The sequence below is a fragment of the Bos grunniens genome, chromosome 11 (genome assembly GCF_055505025.1).
Source record: "Bos grunniens cultivar Pamir isolate PY7600 chromosome 11, Bosgru_T2T1.0, whole genome shotgun sequence".
Classification (NCBI taxonomy): Eukaryota; Metazoa; Chordata; class Mammalia; order Artiodactyla; family Bovidae; genus Bos; species Bos grunniens.
Window position 1 is genome coordinate 84,005,840 of NC_141175.1, and position 20,525 is coordinate 84,026,364.

Below are 20,525 nucleotides of genomic sequence, written 5' to 3' on the forward strand. Positions count from 1 at the left end.
CTGTAATCTCCTAGCATAAAGAAGGTATTTAAAGGCCACTTTATTTAGAATGATAAAGTTAATTGTTTTCTTAAATTATATCAAACAATATCCTGGTTAATTTCTTGATTCATCTCAATTTATGCTTATTCTTTGCAAATATTCTACTAGTTTCCCTGATGAGCTTATAAAGCAGTAAGTTTTACAGTTAAATTTCTCTCTCATTTTCTGTTTGCTTTTCACTGTGTCTAAATGTATGAAACTGAGACTCCGAGGTTCTGTCCAACTACTAATAACATCAAAGAAAATATTAAGCTATTTGATCATTATTATGTAAAAAAGATAGGAAGAATTTCATATGTTTTATACCTTTCATTAGGTTAATTTCAGGAATGGGTTATAGAATCTGCAGGAATTCTTGTTAAAAATGGAGATTTTAGGCTTTTAAATTCAATAATTTGGAGTGGCAAGGACCTTGCTTTGAATGAGGATCCAAGACTAATCTCATTAAAATAACCTCTGGTGTATTTATAAATGCAGATACCAGGCTGGAAATTCTAGGAACTAATTCCAAAGTTTGTACACAACCATGAAATCTACAGTTCTGAGAGAGTCTGAAACCAGAGTGGTGAAATTTCACCACAGCTGAAGCTTTAATTTTGTTTGTTATCAAAGATATTAGATAACACGAAGGGGTTGAAACCCATAGGGTTTCGATGAAAAATGTCATGGAAAGCCCCAATACCCTCCATCCCCTCAAAAAATTGTGATTTGGAGGTCTTTCGGAATACAGTTACAAAGCTATCTTCTATGAGTGTTAATATGGTGAGAAGAACAATAATTTCTTTTGAATTAAAATTTTGTCAGAATTGATCAATCATTTCCTCTTCAAGCCTTTGGAATTAAATCCTATTATAGCACAGGGTTCTTTCTTCTCTACAAGGACATTTTCTGGTCAAGAATTCATTCAGTAACTTTGCTGTATCCACAGAGGAAATGGCTGTGACCTTTCCGGCCTGAAAGGTTATGCATTTTGACAGGCGGCACTGAGCCAATCCCTCCAACCACTCGGCACAGACGACCACACACTGTTCTCCTGAGGCATGCTGCTACTCATGTTGTTTAATCACATTCGGCATGTCTGGAGCTGAACGTCACTCAGAACATCAGAAAGACAGAAAAATCTGTGCTACCAATTCCATAGAAATCCTCAGTGAGAAGCAACATTCATAGCTGGCTGGTGATTTAACAGATATGTATTTGCTTCCAAAAATATCATCCCCTTCTGTCTCTGTTACTTGCCACCATATCCAATTGCAGCCTCAAACATGAATTTTGATTTGTAAGAAATTACAGAACTTGTTAAAAATCAAAATAAAACATTAGATACCTTCTTTGCTCCACATTATGTACAGAAAAATGAATCACAGCCCTGATTAAGGCTTATACCCTGGTTGGATTATACATGTATATATGCAGTACGCATGGAGTATTTACTAATACATGTTTCCTATCAGACTCCTTCATTTATCAAATGTTAGCTCTATTTTGACCTATGTCAGAAACAAAGCATATCTTTTCTAACACACACACACACACACAGAACACCTGGAATTCATCATGGATTTTGGGAATCTAGTTACATTGCTGAGATTCAAGAATAACAGTGAGTGTTCACATCGCATTTTGTATGAATTTCAACCATCTCTAATTGATTCCTCAGTTGTCTCAGTCTCTTTTTCTTTCTCCTCCAGCTCCTGATTTTTTCAGGAACAATATGAATTCTCATTTTCCCCTTTATAGCAATTCAGCCAGACAAGAGCTGTGCTCTGTGCTCAGTCCTGTCTGACACTTTGTGACCCCATAGACTGTAGCCCACCAGACTCCTCTGTCCCTGGGATCTTCCAGGAAAGAATACTGGAGTGGGTGGTCATTTCCTCCTCCAGGGGATCTTCCCGACCCAGGGATCAGACTCCCGTCTACTGCATTGGCAGGTGGATTCTTACCACTGAACACCTGCCTACCATCAAACTTCAACCTCTACCCTAGGTTCCTTACGAAAATATCTCCATGAAAAAAAATACAGTTTTCTTCTCCAGGAAAAATCTAGTGAATAAAAGTTTCTCCACCTTCAATTTATGAAACGACATTGACAAAAGTGTGAAACTATGGTGTAAGGAAAGGGTAATAGAATTGTGAGAAAACTGAACACACCAGTGATGGCTGGAGTACTTAAGGACTTGCTGAGATGTCCTTCTGATATGTCCCCAGGATAATTCATGATTCAAAGAAATAATGCTCATATGTTTGCTGGTTCTCTTTTCATTAAATACTAAGCTTACCAAGGACAGGCACTATGCCTAAACCACTATGTAGACTGCCAACATGGAGAACAAGGTTTTAGGAAAAGAGGGAGCCAATTTTAAACTGAGGAGTATCTTGACTGAGTCTTGAAGAAAGCATGAGATTAAGGTGCTTTAAAGTAAAAAGAGGAAGCTTTCCCAGCAGAAAGAATAAAATGAGTCAATCACGGGAGAACTTAAAGACTAAATAAACAGACTTAACACTAACATAAAGGAGCTGGCAGATATTGAAAAGTGAGTGTGTTTAATTTAGACAGTGGTCAGGAAAAGGGAAGCTTGAATGCCTGTTGGAGGATGTTAGATGCATTGTTGCAGAAAATAGAATGATCAGAATTTTTTGAACATAGAACATAACTAAGAAGACTAGTATCCAAGAAGCTTAATTATACTGTATATGTGGGTCATTTATGTTCCTTGCTTTTTCAGCATCTAAAGTATTTGGGTTTCTCCTATTAAATCAGAGTTGCTATCTTTTTTTTTCTGTTCCATTTCTTTCTCTTTCTATCTCTTCCATACTATTTTAGTCTACCAAACAATATTATACATGCTGCTGCTGCTAAGTCGCTTCAGTCGTGTCCGACTCTGTGCGACCCCATAGACGGCAGCCCACCAGGCTCCCCCGTCCTTGGGATTCTCCAGGCAAGAACACTGGAGTGGGTTGCCATTTCCTTCTCCAATGCAGGAAAGTGAAAAGTGAAAGTGAAGTCGCTCAGTCGTGTCCGACTCTTCGCCACCCCATGGACTGCAGCCTACCAGGCTCCTCCATCCATGGGATTTTCCAGGCAAGAGTACTGGAGTGGGGTGCCATTGCCTTCTCCGAATATTATACATAGCACAGGTTTATTCTAACAAGTGAAAAATATTTGAAAAACTCACTTAGAAAGAGGTTGTAAGGTCTTAAAATGTAGGCTCTCCTGCAGCGATATGCAAAAGCATTAAAAGCAGAGACCAAAGCTCAACACTCAGGAATTACTATAGGAGGAATTTTTATCACCACAGTAGGGTTAGAGTGTTGTAGGCTGGAGAAGCAGGTTATTTGAACTTCAGAGTACAACTCAAATCCCACTTAATAAAAAAATAGATTCACAGTTTATTGATAAGATTGATCTACTTGGCAACAAAAAAAATTAAGCCTTAGATGTTTATATTACATAAATCTCTGACAGCTATCATTCTTCCTATTGTAATCAGCCTGTAAACACAGAATAGATCCTCATCCAAAATTTAGATTGGATGTTCACTGATACTGCATACACACCAATAGGTTAGGAAAACTTTATTACTTACATAAATAAGACTTTCTGGGAACACAGGGCATAACACCCTAGATGGTCAAAAAATGGCTTAAGGTAGTGGGGAAAGGTTCCTGTTTTTTTGAGTTCAGTTGCGCAGTCATGTTTGACCCTTTGCGACTCCATGGACTGCAGCTTCCCTGTCCATCACCAACTCCTGGAGTTTACCCAAACTCATGTCCGTTGAGTCGGTGATGCCACTCAACCATCTCATCCTCTGTTGTCCCCTTCTCCTCCTGCCTTCAATCTTTCCCAGCATCAGGGTCTTTTCAAATGAGTCAGTTCTTCGCATCAGGTGGCCAAAGTATTTAGAGTTTCAGCTTCAGCATCAGTCCTTCCAATGAATATTCAGGACTGATTTCCTTTAGGATGGACTGGTTGCATCTTCTTGCAGTCCAAGGGACTATCAGGAGTCTTCTCCAACACCACAATTCAAAAGCATCAATTCTTCAGCCCTCAGCTTTCTGTATGTCCAACTCTCACATTCATACATGATTACTGGAAAAACCATAGCTTTGACTAGATGAAACTTTGTTGACAAAGTAATGTCTCTGCTTTTAATATGCTGTCTAGGTTGGTCATAACTTTTCTTCCAAGGAGCAAGCATCTTTTAACTTCATGGCCACAGTCACCATCTGCATTGATTTTGGAGCCCCCCAAAATAAAGTCTGTCACTGTTTCCATTGTTTCCCCATCTATTTGCCATGAAGTGATGGGACCATATGCCATGATCTTAGTTTCCTGCATGTTGAGTTTTAAGCCAGCATTTTCACTCTCCTCTTTCACTTTCATCAAGAGGCTCTTTAGTTCCTCTTTGCTTTCTGCCATTAGGGTGGTATCATGTGCATATCTGAGGTTATTGATATTTCTCCCAGCAATCTTGATTCCAGCTTGTGCTTTATCCAGTCTAGCATTTCCCATGATGTACTCTGCATATAAGGTAAATAAGCAAGGTGACAACATACACCATCCTTTCCCAATTTGGAACATACAACATCCTTTCCCAATTTGGAACCAGTCTGTTGTTTCATGTCCAGTTCTAACTGTTGCTTTTTTACCTGCATACAGATCTCTCAGGAGGCAGGTCAGGTGGTCTGGTATTCCCATCTCTTGAAGAATTTTCTAGAGTTTGTTGCGATCCACACAGTCAAGGCTTTGGCATAGTCAATAAACAGTAATAGAAGTAGAACTTGTCTTTTTAGGTTTTTATTGTAGTACAGGGGGTGGGGCCAAGATGAGGGCTTCTGCTGGTGGGCAGGGGATTGCATGGCTTGAACTTCCCATTGGCAACAAAGGAGAAAGCATCCATGCTTTGTTAACAGCTTGTCCAGATTAAGGGCATAGCGTAGAGAGGGAAAAGGGAGAGGGGATGCTAATAGCTATCAGAAATTAAACATGAAATGAAGTCAGACTCTTCATTTTACTTTCATAGTTTAATTTGCCTCAGTATCCCAAAATCACAATAGTTTTTTTTTTTTTTAAGAGAAAGACATACAGTTTTTTCTTTTCCCGAGTAATCTTACAGAATGTGATATTAGCACATGGTCTTATACTAGTTCATTGCCCCTAAACACTAGTCACTGTAATCAACCCTCCAAAATCCTTTCACTCTAAACCACAGTACTCTCGTTCCCATAGTCAGAGATTAGAAACAGGCATGTGATGGTAACCTGGCCAGTGAGACCAGAGAGGAAGCTTACTGGGAATTCTGGGTAGGATTTCCTCACTACCAAGAAGAAAACAAAAAGAAGAGATTGCTCTGATTTTTTACTCCGGTAGTTGCCAAGCTTGAAAGTGGTACCTGAAAGTCCTGAAATTAAAACATCCTAATTTATATACCTTGTCTAATAGAAACGCTCTGGCCAAAGAACCAAATTTTATACAATCACACCTTTAAATGAACAAGACGGTACCATGGTAATGAGCAAAGAGTATTAGCTGCTGTACGGGACAACCTGGATTTCAGCTCCTGTTCTAACCTTTACCAGCAATGCATACCTGAGTGGACAATTTAAGTCATCTTGAGCATCAGTTTTATTCATTTGTAAATAGTGAGTATGTATTAACACTCCCTAGATATGTTTTGCAGAGTTATTGTTGCAATCATATAAACTAATGTTTTATTCATTACTTAATTATTAATTGAAACATATTTAATGAGGGCCTACTGCAGCCAAATATTATGCCCAGAGTGCAGAAAAGACTGGTGAATACAATAAAGCCCCTATCTTTACAGCATTTATAATATAGTTTAAGTAAATTTCTCTACATATTATAAAGCCTCAAATACACATAAATATGCATTCACTATACATTATTAGCACCCACCATGGGGGAAACATTGTTTTAGGTGCTGAGAATTTAAAAATAAATAAGATACAATTCCTGTTGAGATGCAGTCAACTGCCTTTATATTGCATATAACTTAAGAACTGCTTCAACAATAAAAAGCAAAATATCAGATAAACCTGAGGGCTAAACAATGAAAATATCAAGTTTTTAAAGTCTCAGAATGCTTGGATATAGACTTAAAATGTCAACAAAGGCATAGCTCTTCTTTCCAAACTTCAGCTCTAAGGAAGCTAGGCAAGTATGTATCTGGCACAGGGGACTAGAATAACAGTAGTGACTTAGGCAAGTCATGATTCATCCTTCGGGTCTGAAAACATTGTGCTACAAACAGGATTGACAAGAAAAAAGATAAATGGCTCATGGGAAGATGTTTAAAATATCTGTTACAATATCTATGATGATTATATACGATTTAAAGGAAACAAAGTAACATCTTAATTTTTACAAGATAATAATTTTGTGCCAGGGAGCATCATTCTTATATCATGCAGTTGCTAGTCCGTAATTTGCATGTTTATAAATTTGTGATTTTCATGTTTATATGTTTGAGTATTTTCTCTAAGTGGGCTTAATCTAAAGTTGAAAAGAAATCTAAAGGTATAATCCCTTTGGATTTAATTCCTATTTACCTTTGGATTTAACACTAGACTCCTGAAGTACCTATCCATGGTACTGGCTAGATCAAGTAGTTAAAAACAAAATAATACATGTACTCAGGTTATACACTGAGCCTTAGATATATCTCAGAGAAAGAGATACATGTCAGTTTAAATTCACAACTCAGCCTCAAAAATAAAATTATCTTGCATTTTTCTTATTTTCAAGAATAAAATTATTCTTGCATTTATAGTTTTTTAAAGAATGTCTTATATCTTGTTTTACTCATAAAACATGTTTATGACATCAAATGGAAAACATTTGTTTTTATGGGAGAGGTAACTGAAACAGGGGCTTCCCAGGTGGCTCAATGGCAAAGACTCTGCCTGCCAATGCAGGAGATGCAGGTTCTATCCTTGGATCAAGTAAGATCCCCTGAAGAAGGAAGCAGCAACATACTCCAGTTTTCTTGCATGGGAAATCCCATGGGCACAGGGGCCTGGTGGGCTACACTCTGTGGGGTCACCAAGAGTTATACATGACTTCGCAACCAAGCATGCACACGTCTGAAACAAAGACCTCTGAATGGCTTTTTAAAAAATACGCAGTATACCAATGTCAGCAGAAGACTATATTCATTATGGTTCAGGTTGGAAAAATTTGGTAGCACTCCAAGCTCACAATCATATTTGCTCAGCCTGGAAGTTGACATTCAAGGACTTGAGGTAGTAAGAATTCTTCAAAGTCGAGGAGCCATTCATATGATATGAAGAACACTTACCAAGGTACTAAAATACAAAACTAGCAAGAGGTGAAGTCATAAAAAAGCAGTTTAAAAAAATGAAAATATAGTCATATGTACTGTATAATTTTGTGAATGCATAGACACAAATATCAGACTAGAAATATAATCATCAAAACGTTAAGAGTGATTACCCCGAGTGCGATAATGAGGGAATCTTAATTTTTGTCTTTCCTTTTTATGTGTTTTTTTTTCCATTTTTTTCTATACTGAAAATATATTAGTTTACATAAATGACTAATATATTTAAAAATAAAATGGGTGGTGACATGGAACAAAAAAGAATCCAATCCTTTGTCACATATGCCAATTCAGTGTCTTGCTTCATGTCATTTTTTTTTTTAATTATTGTTATCTTCAAAATCGGATCCTAATCCTTCAGAAAACTCCTAGAACAAGGAAAGTATGTCTATCTTTTGGTTATACTCTTTATCAAGTACAGGCTTTTCCTTGGCTCTCTATCCCCTTAGGCTTCATTAGAATTGACCAAGGATTTTAAGCCAATAGGAAAAAAAAAAAAGTCCATTGATTCAAGGCAATTCCATGTTTTTCCATACCAAGAAAGATTAATAGGGATGCTGCCGCTGCTGCTGCTAAGTCGCTTCAGTCGTGTCCAACTCTATGCAACCCCATAGATGGCAGCTCACCAGGCTCCCCTGTCCCTGGGATTCTCCAGGCAAGAACACTGGAGTGGATTGCCATTTCCCTCTCTCATGCATGAAAATGAAAAGTGAAAGTGAAACAGCCACTATGGAGAACAGTGTGGAGATTCCTTAAAAAACTGGAAATAGAACTGTCTTATGACCCAGCAATCCCACTGCTGGGCATACACACTGAGGAAACCAGAAGGGAAAGATTCATGTGTACCCCAATGTTCATCGCAGCACTGTTTATAATAGCCAGGACATGGAAGCAACCTAGATGCCCATCAGCAGATGAATGGATAAGAAAACTGTGGTACATATACACAATGGTGTATTACTCAACCATTAAAAAGAATACATTTGAATCAGTTCTAATGAGATGGATGAAACTGGAACCTATTACACAGAGTGAAGTAAGCCAGAAAGAAAAACACCAATACAGTATACTAACGCACATATATGGAATTTAGAAAGACGGTAACAATAACCCTGTGTAGGAGACAGCAAAAGAGACACTGATGTATAGATCAGTCTTATGGACTCTGTGGGAGAGGGAGAGGGTGGGGAGATTTGGGAGAATGGCATTGAAACATGTATAATATCATGTATGAAACGAGTCTCCAGTCCAGGTTTGATGCACGATACTGGATGCTTGGGGCTGGTGCACTGGGACGACCCAGAGGGAGGGTATGGGGAGGGAGGAGGGAGGAGGGTTCAGGATGGGGAACACAGGTATACCTGTGGCGGATTCATTTCGATATTTGGCAAAACTAATACAATATTGTAAAGTTTAAAAATAAAATAAAATTAAAAAAAAAAAAAAAGAAAGAAAGTGAAGTCACTCAGTCGTGTCTGACTCTTCGCAACCCCATGGACTGCAGCCTTCCAGGCTCCTCCGTCCATGGGATTTTCCAGGCAAGAGTACTGGAGTGGGGTGCCATCACCTTCTCTGATTAATAGGGATAATGAATTTGCAAACCATTTTCCAGGATTTTGTGTTTTCTTTCTGGCTCAAAATTGCCACTATTGATAATAAAATCAAATTATGTGCACAAAAAGAGACATGCCAATAGTGTCATCTGAAAAACAAATAAACAAACAAACCAAAATGCCCTAGAAACATGTACTTAGAAAATGTAGAAGCCTCACTCTTCAATGATATTATAATTGTTAGTAAGGAAACCTGTCATTAATTTTTTATTTTTTTTTTTCTGAGCAGCCTTTCTTTAAAGATAAGTGTTAATACTCATATGATTCTCTATTTCCTGCTGCAATACAATCTACTCAAAATATGTAAGATTTTTCAGGAAACGTGAGGCTTTTCTTGCAAGAGTAGGAAGTGATATGGAGCAACAGAGAAATTACAACATATGCAGACAGAGCAGGTGGCTGTTACGGAGATAGACATGAGCATTAACCTTCATTCCCAAGATAGCTTCAGCTGAGCTAGCACTTTCTGCATTGTGCAAGGTCTTTACATGTGTGATTCTTATGAATCATTCCAATTTGGAATGAATGGGTGGTAGCTGTTCTCTTCATTTTATGTGCAGCAAAACTGTAAAAACACCAGAAAACTACCCACCGTTTCCAGTGTCATGTAAAAGTCAACATAGATGGGTAAAGAAGCCCAATTCTTTACAGCGAATATACTTAGATTTCAAAGTTACCTTTTGAAAACCAGAGCTTTAAAATGAGTGCATTTTTTAATATGTATATATCTTAAATTTAAATGGAAGAAACAATTCTATGTCTACATGTCCACCAAAAAATAGAATTAGTAATATCAGTTCCTTGTTAGAAAATGTCGACAGCTTAAACAAACATATAAAAGGGGAGCATCCTTAGGTGTCAACACATACCAGAACTATTTAATGATGGGATGGCAACAAACATCTCTATACCAAGTAGAAAGATATCTCTGTTTGGGTTTGGTTTTTTTTTTTTTTTTTCCTTTTATATTACATGCCACTAACAGGATCATAGAATGTGTAGGTTTGAGCATTAAGGACTAACAATTCAAATTTCTGAACATCTTAAGGGAAATAAAGCCATGTATAAGGGGTTACATTCTTGAGTAAATATTCTTGACATTTTAATTAGTTTATGGGAATTCTTAGGGCAAATAAAAAGAAGAAATTTATCACACTCAAATTGAAGACAATAAGAACAAGTTACCAATTTTTTAATCACCATATAAATCAATATTTTGTCAAAATTTTAACAATTAATTGGTATCAACGTTTCCCTAGAGACTTCAAATATAAAACATCTCTAACGCTAAGGCTACTATCCTTTTGCCTTTTTCTCCCCCTCACTAGTTCTGGTAGTTTCCAGAACTCCACTAACAAATAGGATGATCATTTGCTTTCATAGAAACCTCTGCATTTTGTGCTTTAGGGTTATCTTGGGGCTACCCTAGTGGCTCCCCTTGCCAAGCAGGAAATGCGAGTTCAATCCTTGGGTCGAGAAGATCCCCCAGAGAAGATAATGGCAACCCACTCCAGTGTTCTTGCCTGGAAAATCCCATGGACAGAGGAACCGAGCAGGCTACAGTCCAAAGGGTCACAAAAAGAGTCAGACATGACTTAGTGACTAAACAACAAAGTTTATCAAAATATTTATAAATGGAATCTGTAAATGTGTTTTTCTCCCCTTTTCCTGAACACGTAAACCCCTTCTCTTGTACTAGACTTTTACTCCTGCCATTGCTGCTACACTTGGCATAACATCCATTCAAATGAAAACTCCAGGCTCAGACTAAGCAAAGGCTATTACCATTTAGTTACATTTTCTATACTTTGCTTCATGAAAAAATTATTGTGACAGTTGCATTTAATCCTTGTATGTAGTTTTAATGTATAGACTAAAGCTTGAATTTTGTCTGATGATACTGGTTAACAGCTATGTTGTTTTAAAAACTTTTCTTCTGTTGAGGTACAAAGCATTTCAAAACTCTCTCTGATACAGAAATAGAACCACAAATGGCAGGGGATGCCCCTTCTTTATCCCTACCAGCAGAACCATGACCAAATTCAACAGGGGCAGAAATTTCCCTAAAATGCCTGCTTTATATTTTATGGCATCCAGCAACCTATGGGATAATGCTCATTATCCTCACTCATTTCTGTGATGCCAGAAATTTCCACTTCATTTAGCAATGAAAATCAGCCTTCCAAAAAGATGAAAAATAGGGATATTCTTTTATATTTTTTATTATTGAGGTTAAATTTGGTGCAAAATCTTTTACTTATTGAAAATGAGACTTATGTGCATAATTTTCTGTTTTTAGCCATGAGGAATTTCTTTGCTTATCTCCTAAGGCTCAAATATGTTAGGGTTTCTGTCTATTGGAAAATGTCAGATAAAACACTAAATTAAATGAGGTAAAGCTTTTTTTCCTCCTTTTTACAAGGCTGCTTAAAGGAATCAGCTTAAATTAAAAAGAGCAATGTAAAGAAGATAAAAGGTAAATGGTGACTGGTTTGACATGATGAATGTGTAGCTGATTCCAGGCTGCCTCATGAAAATGTCACAGTGCTGGGGAGATTTACCATTTTCTTCACTAAGCCAAATGCTATTGTTACTCATATTCAGTGAAGGCCATCAAATGCCATTACACAATATATAATAGATTTTTAAGATACATCCGCAATAGTCACAGGTCTCAATCATGCTGTCAACTCTTGGAGTTTTCCACCAAGTTAGGAGTGGCCAGCCCTGGATCATGACTGGCCTAGAAGTTAGTCAACTGAGACAAATGTAAACCATGGTGGGGGATCAGAGGGAAGGGAGGACGAAACGAAACAGAGTTTTGAAGCCTAACCCATTTAATACTTTAAGAAGAGAAGCCTGTGAAATCTTGGAAGCATTTTCTTTTCCAAAACACAGGCCTAATGGTAAATGTCTGTGACCAGCATTTTTATTTTGACTTGAGCTACAGTTTTAGATTGATGCAGTCAGTTAATTGCTCAGCTATGCTTAATTACATTACATTTGAAACTACTAGGTTAAATATCATAAAAGGGTGTTTAATCCTCCTCCAGGGAAATGGTATCTTACTAAATACATGATTGAGGCATCAATAGTAAACAAGTATAACTTTATATTGATATAAAGGGAGAGAAGAAAAAGCTTAAGCATCCATCCCTTCATACTCCCCATCTGCACATTATGTATTAGGAATCAGAAGGAAATTCACACCTCTAATTTGAATCACAAGCAGATTGCTTCAAGAAATGTGTCACATCACTGGCTTCAGGAAGAACTTTAAATTCTTGGAGCAAAATACAGCACTTCTGTCGGTTTCAAATATCTCATAACTGCATGTTAATTTCAAAGGGTTCAGGAGGAGGCTTTGCCAGCTTCATGTCACTAATCCCACAGTTGGATCATTGTCAGAGCTGGATTTTTTCATTTACAGTCCAGAGGGGCTAATTGACTTGAGGAACAGTGGGTCAGGTTTTTTCTCAGTTCAGTCCCTGAGTTTGGGCCACCTGGGGATATAGGCACTACAGGGCCTCAAATAACCTTGAAGTTTCCATCTTTGAGATGAACAGTCTTATAAAATAAATGCCCTTTATAAGAAAAGAACACAGTGGGGGAAAAAAAAAAATCCCAGGTGGAAGGAGAATAGCAATTTTGCTCCTCTTTCCACACCTCACAGAACTCTCACTACTCCAGTCCTCCAATCCTATCTTCATGAATGCAGCCACAGTTTTAATCATTGCCTCAAGCACTTTGGACCATTATTTTTTTTCAATGGATCCTAAATTTTAGTGTGGCAAGCTAATCATTTAGAAAAGTATCACTGGAATAAGCATTCCCTTCTTCCTCACTTGCTCCTCCTCGTCCTTCTACTCCAAGAAGCACAGACTTTGGTTGTGAAAGCTCTTCATTTTAGCCAGAAAATAATTCGATGGGTATAAGTTATCAGGCACAGTTTATTTGTTCCCCTTCCTAGAACCATTATTGTTTGAGTTACACTACAAGACTTTTTTTTTTTCAATTGCTTTCTTTTTCACAGAGCTATCTAGTGGTGGGGATGGAGTAGGAATGATGACCTTTCCAAGGGGAAGTGTTTAGTAAATGTGGAGTGGAAGCTTGATCTTTCCCTTAGGGCATGAAAAAAAAAAAAAAAACAATAGACCCATCTTACAGAAAATGGTATTACATTATCCTGCAGAAAAACAGGAGAGTAGTTAGCAGAGGAATTCATCCAAAGAAAGAAGAAATAGATGACAATATATAATTCTGTTTTCCTCTCTCAAGGTTTGCATAAGACATGAAATGAGCCTCAAACTAAATAGCTGTTGCATTAAGCAAACTATTAAATGGAAGGGTTGGTATTTGAACATAGGATATCTGAGTCCCAAATCCAAACTCTTTCTGGGGAACCATTTTGCTTCATTCACAAAGTCAGTCAACCTCCAAATGAGATTTTCATTCATACACTCAACAAAAGTGATTAACTGCAATCCAGTCACTACATAAGAGTTGGGGAGTACAAATGATAAAACCAAGGTCCAGAGCCCAAGATTTTATATTCTAGTATAACTCATATACAACCATAGGAAGACTATATTTGATATCCAACTATCCTTACTGATATTTCATTAATTAGGTCATAATTGTTACATATTCACAGATCGAATCAAAGAATTTGAAGAAGCAGTTAGATGTCATAGCCTCCAAATGCTTTGACCAGAGGTAACTGATTTTACATGCTTTTAAGAGTTTTGAAATCTCTCCTGACTTCCTCTCCCTCTTCCTCTCTTCTCAATCAATGAGATAGTAATTGCTGCTATTGACGATGTCTGAGTTGGTGTAGATAGTAATCTAGTAACCCGGGGAATTATGCTTACCTTATTTAGAGCAATTACTTTGGAGATATTTGCAAATGAAAAGAAATTTATAAAATGACCTTGGGAAGAGCAGTGATAAAACATTAACGAGGACAATGCCTAAGGCTGGATTTCAATGCCACTAAAAACACACAAATTATATGCAAATCCAAGAGTATGCCTCTGGAAAATCCTTGTAGAAGCCACATTTGTAGATCATTTCAAAATGCTGACTTTAGGCAGAGATGACACTTTTAGGACCTCAGTCTATTACAATCTATCCAAGTAGTTTTCTGCCATAGCATAATAAGTCTGTGAACACTGAATTAGCTTTATGTTTATCAGCCTACTTAAATGTGAGTTACATGCATAAATTATTAGACTAAATTATGACTACAGACATACTTTAAAAATCAAATTTTCGCCTGCTAAATCTAGAGTTATAAGGCCACCTGTGAAAATAAATAATGAATTATAAAAAGCAATTGGCAGACTCAAAACAAGTTAGGGAAATACTTTTCCGAAAATCTAGTTGTAAAACATCCGGTAAAATCAGTAGTTTCAGAACACTAAAACTGGGTAAAATTGTAAATATTACATTCCATCTTCAGTTAATAAATCAATCAGTCAAAAATCTACTGTGAAGAATTCAGAAGACAAAAAATGGGTTCTCAGTCATTATCACATAGGAAAAATTTTCAGTGTACTTGAAATGCATTCTGAGCTATGAGCACGTTAGTGCAATATTCTTCTGGGAAAGAGAGAGAAATTCTTTGACTGTCCACAGTTAGGAAATCTTCAGGTCAGACTGATCACAACCCACACTTCACAAAAATGAAAAGCCAAGAGAAGGATGTCCTGAGGAAGGGATGACAGGGGTGTGAACATTAATTAAACAGTAAAAACACAGAAGCAGACAGGATGGCTTTGACATTGTGAGATGCAGGAGGAAATTGGTAAGCCTGACACAGATGGTGCAGGAAAAGTTGATCATATAAGTTAACACTGGATTCTTGAAGACTGAACCATGACCCTTCCCATCCCCCAAACAATGTCACATTCAGAAGGGCATCTCAGCTCTACCATCCACCATAATTGGGAATATTACAGACTAACAAGTATGTTTGCTGGTCTACCTATGTTCCAGTTTCATAGACCTAGCAGGTACTTGTGTGTGTATTGAGAGGTACGATATAACTGTGGTAGAGAAGGAAGTAGATAAATAACAGCTCTATACTTCTGTATGAATGGAGTTCATAGTCATTTTTGCCAGTTTTATTTCCATGAATAAATATTTTTAATTATCTATTCAGAATCTTGGTTGGAAAAAAGGACATTTTAGTGATAAACATTTCAGCCATTATAAACCAATCTTTACAGCAGAGAATTAAAGTTCATGATTGAGCATGGACAAAAGTGCTTATGTCATCAAGAGAAAGGGTTGACTGCAAATTTGACCAAATGTTACCTATTACATAAAACTCTATATGGTGATATGATGAATTTTTATTACAGATGCATAATCGAGCTGTAAATAGAGATATAAATTTGAGTGTCTTCAGAGTATATATAGCTGTTATAAAATTACCAAGGTAACAAGTATATCTAGAGAATATGAAAAGCATGAGGGCTAAGCCAAGGGCATATCAATATTTAAAAGTCAGCAAGATGATGAAGAAAAAATATGGAAAAAGACTGGAAAGGAAATACCAATTAGGTAAACAAGAACTGAAGAAAGACTGTGCCTAGAAATGAAGACATGAATAACAATGTCAAACTATGCTGCCAGTTAAAGTAAAACAAGGTCTAATAGTTGCTAGTTCAGTTGAACCAAGTGGAACTCCTTGGTGAACTCTACCAGAGCAATTCTCACAGAGTGGTGAAGGCAAAATCTGGGTTGAAATGAATTCGAGAGGAGAGAAATTAGAGACAGTGGCATATTTGTACATTGACTCAATCAAAACTTGCATCTTTTGTTTGAACTCTGGCATATAGGACCAGAGTGGAGATTTTAGGTTTCAAAAAGATTACTGGGAAACAGCCATCTAGAGAGGAGGGAAGGGAACTATGAATAACTAAGGAAGGCCATCACCCAGTGCCCATTATCTCAGTGCAAAAAAGTAAATGAAATGCATTTTATAAGTTATAAAATAGTAATCTAGGAGAGTGAGACAGTGAATGAATTAGGTAAATAAAACAGGCACCCAGGGCCCTTTTAAGATAGGGATCATGAAATGAAAGTTCAGGTGAGTCAGCAAGTTTGGGTTTTATTCTTCAGACATATTATGTTGTCCATATAGATGAAGTAGCAGCAGCAGTGATAAGAGATATATACTGAAGGGTTATAAAGAGCCGAACTTCACAACATATGCCTCAGAGGGTTATTTAATTTAATTTTTACAACAATCCTACAAGGTAGTAATGACTTTCAATTTACAACTTCCACTACTTTATAGATTGGGAAAGAGTTCACCATGAGTAGCAAAGCCAGAATCTGAATGTAGATGGTAGTTAAGCCTTTGACTTCATAACCACTCACTACTCTACAATGTCTCAGGCACTCTATTTCATTCTGCAAACAGCAACCTCACTACCTTTTCTAAGTCTGGTTAGAAAATATTCCCATTCCTTCTCGTGCCCCAGCCCAAACTCCTCCCTTGAGTTTCAGACCTAAATATTTTTTAGCCCACTTGGCCCTTCCCCTGGACGTTCAATCCAAAATCAACGTGACCCAAGCAGCTCTCAATTTCTTCTCCCCATGCCAGCCTCTTTTCTATCTTCCCCATCTTTCCACATTACAATTCAATAACTTTTTAAAACAAATTCCAAAATATTTATGGTTACCTATAGAGTGAAAAATGTAAATGCAAAATAAATAGAGTAAAAATTATAATGACCAAGGAGGAATGGAGAATTCACAGAATATTAAGTAAAAAACTGCAAAATAATATACTTAACTAGAAAGGAATATGTGTGAATTAAAATGGTTATCTCATCAAATCAGACCATTTATGTTTCTTTTTGAAAATTACTATTTTGGTTAAATTATCACAGCTAAGAGGGGAAAAGACATTCAACATAGACACAATATATGAGACCAAAAAAGTATATATTTTCCATGTTTTCAAAATAGAAATTTGTCTTAAAGTGTTGCTAAAAAGTGATAATTCTCAAGAGATTCATGAAAAGACACTGGATTCCTTGCAGTTAGTATCACTAACTATTTAACCTATTTCCTGAATATTTAAAAGTTTTTATGTTTCTTCTAAGTGCTCAGAAATGTGATAAATAATCATTGAGGATTTTTCTCTCTGACAATTACACAGCAGTAATAAGAGCAAAAGAAGAGAGAAACTGAAGGATTTCTTGCAGGTTTCTGAAAACAGCAACCTGTGATTTTCATTAAATAGTTCAAAGGCTTCCTGCTGATACAATCATTTTTTCTGTCTACATCTCAGATTTTGTGTCTTCTAAAAAGGAGACATGCTTAAAGATGCAAGTTTTGATTGAGTCAATGTAAAAAGTATACCTTATTTAAACCTTAAGTAATTGCAAAAAATGTTTTCATTCCAAATAAAAAATATGGTTTCATTAAGATCAACTATATCTCTTGATGAAAATGTAAATTTAAACTGGAAAGTCATGGAGATTTCTGTGAAATGTGGTATCTTGCCTCACTGCATTCAACCAGGGGGCAATAAGGCTGCAAGATATGTCTATGTAAAGGTGTATTCACATGTCTATTAGAATAAGTCATGGTTTTTGACATACTTATTTTTTTCTTATATGATATGCTGTTAAGATCTCAAGCAGAAAGCCTCTCTGAACACTCTTCCCAAAAAAATACCTTGACACTATGATCACTGTCATTTAAAAATTTAACAGATCTAACAAAAATAAGATTTTTCATATTTCTTAATAACATAATACTCTACAATATATATGATTGCAAATTGTTTTCATGCCATATCTGAAGGTCTAGAAGAAATAAGGACGAGATGTAAAATATATATTATATATTGAGAGAGATGGTTCTGACTAGGATATTGACTAGGGGATCCTGGGTGAGATGAAGGTAATAAACACATTGGTACAAGGGGCTATTTCAAATCCTAAAAGATGGTGCTGTGGAAGTGCAGCACTCAGTATGCCAGCAAACTTGGAAAACTCAGCAGTGGCCACAGGACTGGAAACAGTCAAGTATCATTCCAATTGCAAAGAAAGGCAATGCCAAAGAATGTTCAAACTACTGTACAATTGCACTCATCTCACATGCTAGCAAAGTAAAGCACAAAATTCCCCAAGCCAGGCTTCAACAGTACATGAACCATGAATTTCCAGATGTTCAAACTGGATTTAGAAAAGGCAGAGGAACCAGAGATCAAATTGCCAACATCCGTTGGATCATCATAAAAGCAAGAGAGCTCCAGAAAAACACCTACTTTTGCTTTATTGACTATGCCAAAGCCTTTGTGTGGATCACAACAAACTGGAAATTTTTTCAAGAGATGGGAGTACCAGACCACCTGACCTGCTTCCTGAGAAATCTGTATGCAGGTCAGGAAGCAACAATTAGAAGTGGACATGGAACAACACACTGGTTCCAAACTGGGAAAGGAGTACGTCAAGGCTGTATACCATCACTGTGCTTATTTAACTTGTATGCAGAATAGATCATGCAAAATGCTGGGCTGGATGAAGCACAAGATGGAATCAAGATTGCCTGGAGAAATATCAATAACCTCAATATGTGGATGATACCACCCTAATGGAAGAAAGAAAAGAAGAAGTAAAGAGTCTCTTGATGAAAGTGAAAGAGGAGAGTGAAAATGGTGCTTAAAACTCAACATTCAGAAAACGAAGATCATGGCATCCAGTCCCATCACTTCATGGGAAATAGATGGGGAAACAATGGAAACAGTGACATACTTAATCTTTCTGGGCTCCAAAATCAATGCAGATGGTGACTGCAGCCATGAAATTAAAAAACACTTGCTCCTTGGAAGAAAAGTTATGACCAACCTAGATAGCATATTCAAAAGCAGAGACATTACTTTGCCAACAAAGGTCCATCTAGTCAAGGCTATGGTTTTTCCAGTGGTCATGTATGGATGTGAGAGTTGGACTGTGAGAAAGCTGAGCACCAAAAAATTGATGCTTTTGAACTGTGGTGTTGGAGAAGACTCTTGAGGGTCCCTTGGACTGCAAGGAGATCCAACCAGTCCATTCTGAAGGAGATCAGCCCTGGGATTTCTTTGGAAGGACTGATGTTAAAGCTGAAACTCCAGTACTTTGGCCACCTCATGCGAAGAGTTGACTCATTGGAAAAGACTCTGATTCTGGGAGGGATTGGGGGCAGGAGGAGAAGGGGACGACAGAGGATGAGATGGCTGGATGGCATCACTGACTCGATGGATGTGAGTCTGAGTGAACTCCGGGAGTTGGTGATGGACAGGGAAGACTGGCATGCTGCAATTCATGGGGTTGCAGAGTTGGACAGGACTGAGTGACTGAACTGAACTGAACTGCGTAAAACAGGAGGGACTGAGGTAAACTCTGTTTATACCTGGAAATGGACATGTCTTTTTGTCGGGCCATCAGTGCGCAGGATTGAGTCAATCTAGTCAAGAAGGACATTTGGTTTTCTTGTTAATATGGTTTTCAGCAGTGCACCACAGATCTCAAATTCCTCTAGCATTGACTGCTATGCTCTGTGCTTAGAGCTGAGGCTCAGTTGTTGGAAGTTTTTCTCCCTGTTCAATTATCCCCTTTCTTGCAGCCCAGGAGAACTCTTCCTGCACTTTTTCTTTCCCCAGAGTCTGCTGTTACTTCTACTTTGTCTTAGGCTCATGTTGTGAGTATAGGTTTTTTGTTGTTCTAGTTCCACCTAAGTCCAAGGGTTGCCCATATGCTTAAGTCTTAGTGGGGAGCCTTTCTCCATCTTCCTGTGATGGGTCTTAGGTGTGAGTTTCCTGCCCACCGCAAGTAGTACTTAACCTTTATATGGTGTCTTTATAGGCTCTTAGGCTCAAGGAAGTTTCTTGCTCCTCCATCCAGTGGTAAAAACATATTTTTCTAATCTTAAAATGCATCTGGGAAGCTTTGTATCTATCTTGTATAGCTCATTGCCAATTTTGAAAAGAGGAAAAGAGGATTCATTCCTACTCTTATAGCAACTTCTTTTCCTTAAGAGATAAGAGCTTGAAAAAGTAGGCTTGTCTTTGTGCCAATCTCAGCAACCATCACCTGCACCACTGAACGGAGGCCCTCACTAGTCTTCTGCTCAGTCCTTTCTTCCTCCAACTTGAGACCTGAGGTCCCACCTAGTTCCTGACAACGGCTTATGGGAAAAAGCTTACAAGTGAGTGTGAGCTCCCCTTGTTTGTGTGTGTGTGTGTGTGTGTGTGTGTACGCGCACTCACACTTGTGTGTGTGCTCAGTGGTCTTCTACTCTCTGTGGACCCATGGACTGTAGCCCACTAGGCTCCTCTGTCCATGGAATTTTCCAGGCAAGAATTCTGGAGTGGGGTGCCATTTCCTACTCCAAGGGATGTTCTTGACCCAAGGATCAAACCCATGTCTCTTGAGTCTCTTCATTGGCAGACAAATTATTTATCAGTCGTGCCACCTGGAAGCCCTAGCTTCTGTGGTCCCCA

General features: G+C 37.6%; 1 long non-coding RNA gene across 5 annotated transcripts in view; it reads right to left on the reverse strand.

Annotated features, from left to right (window-relative positions):
- The window catches only part of LOC147363451 (uncharacterized), a 223,124-nt gene that overhangs the window by 157,109 nt on the left and 45,490 nt on the right, over positions 1-20,525 (reverse strand). The window lies entirely within an intron of this gene.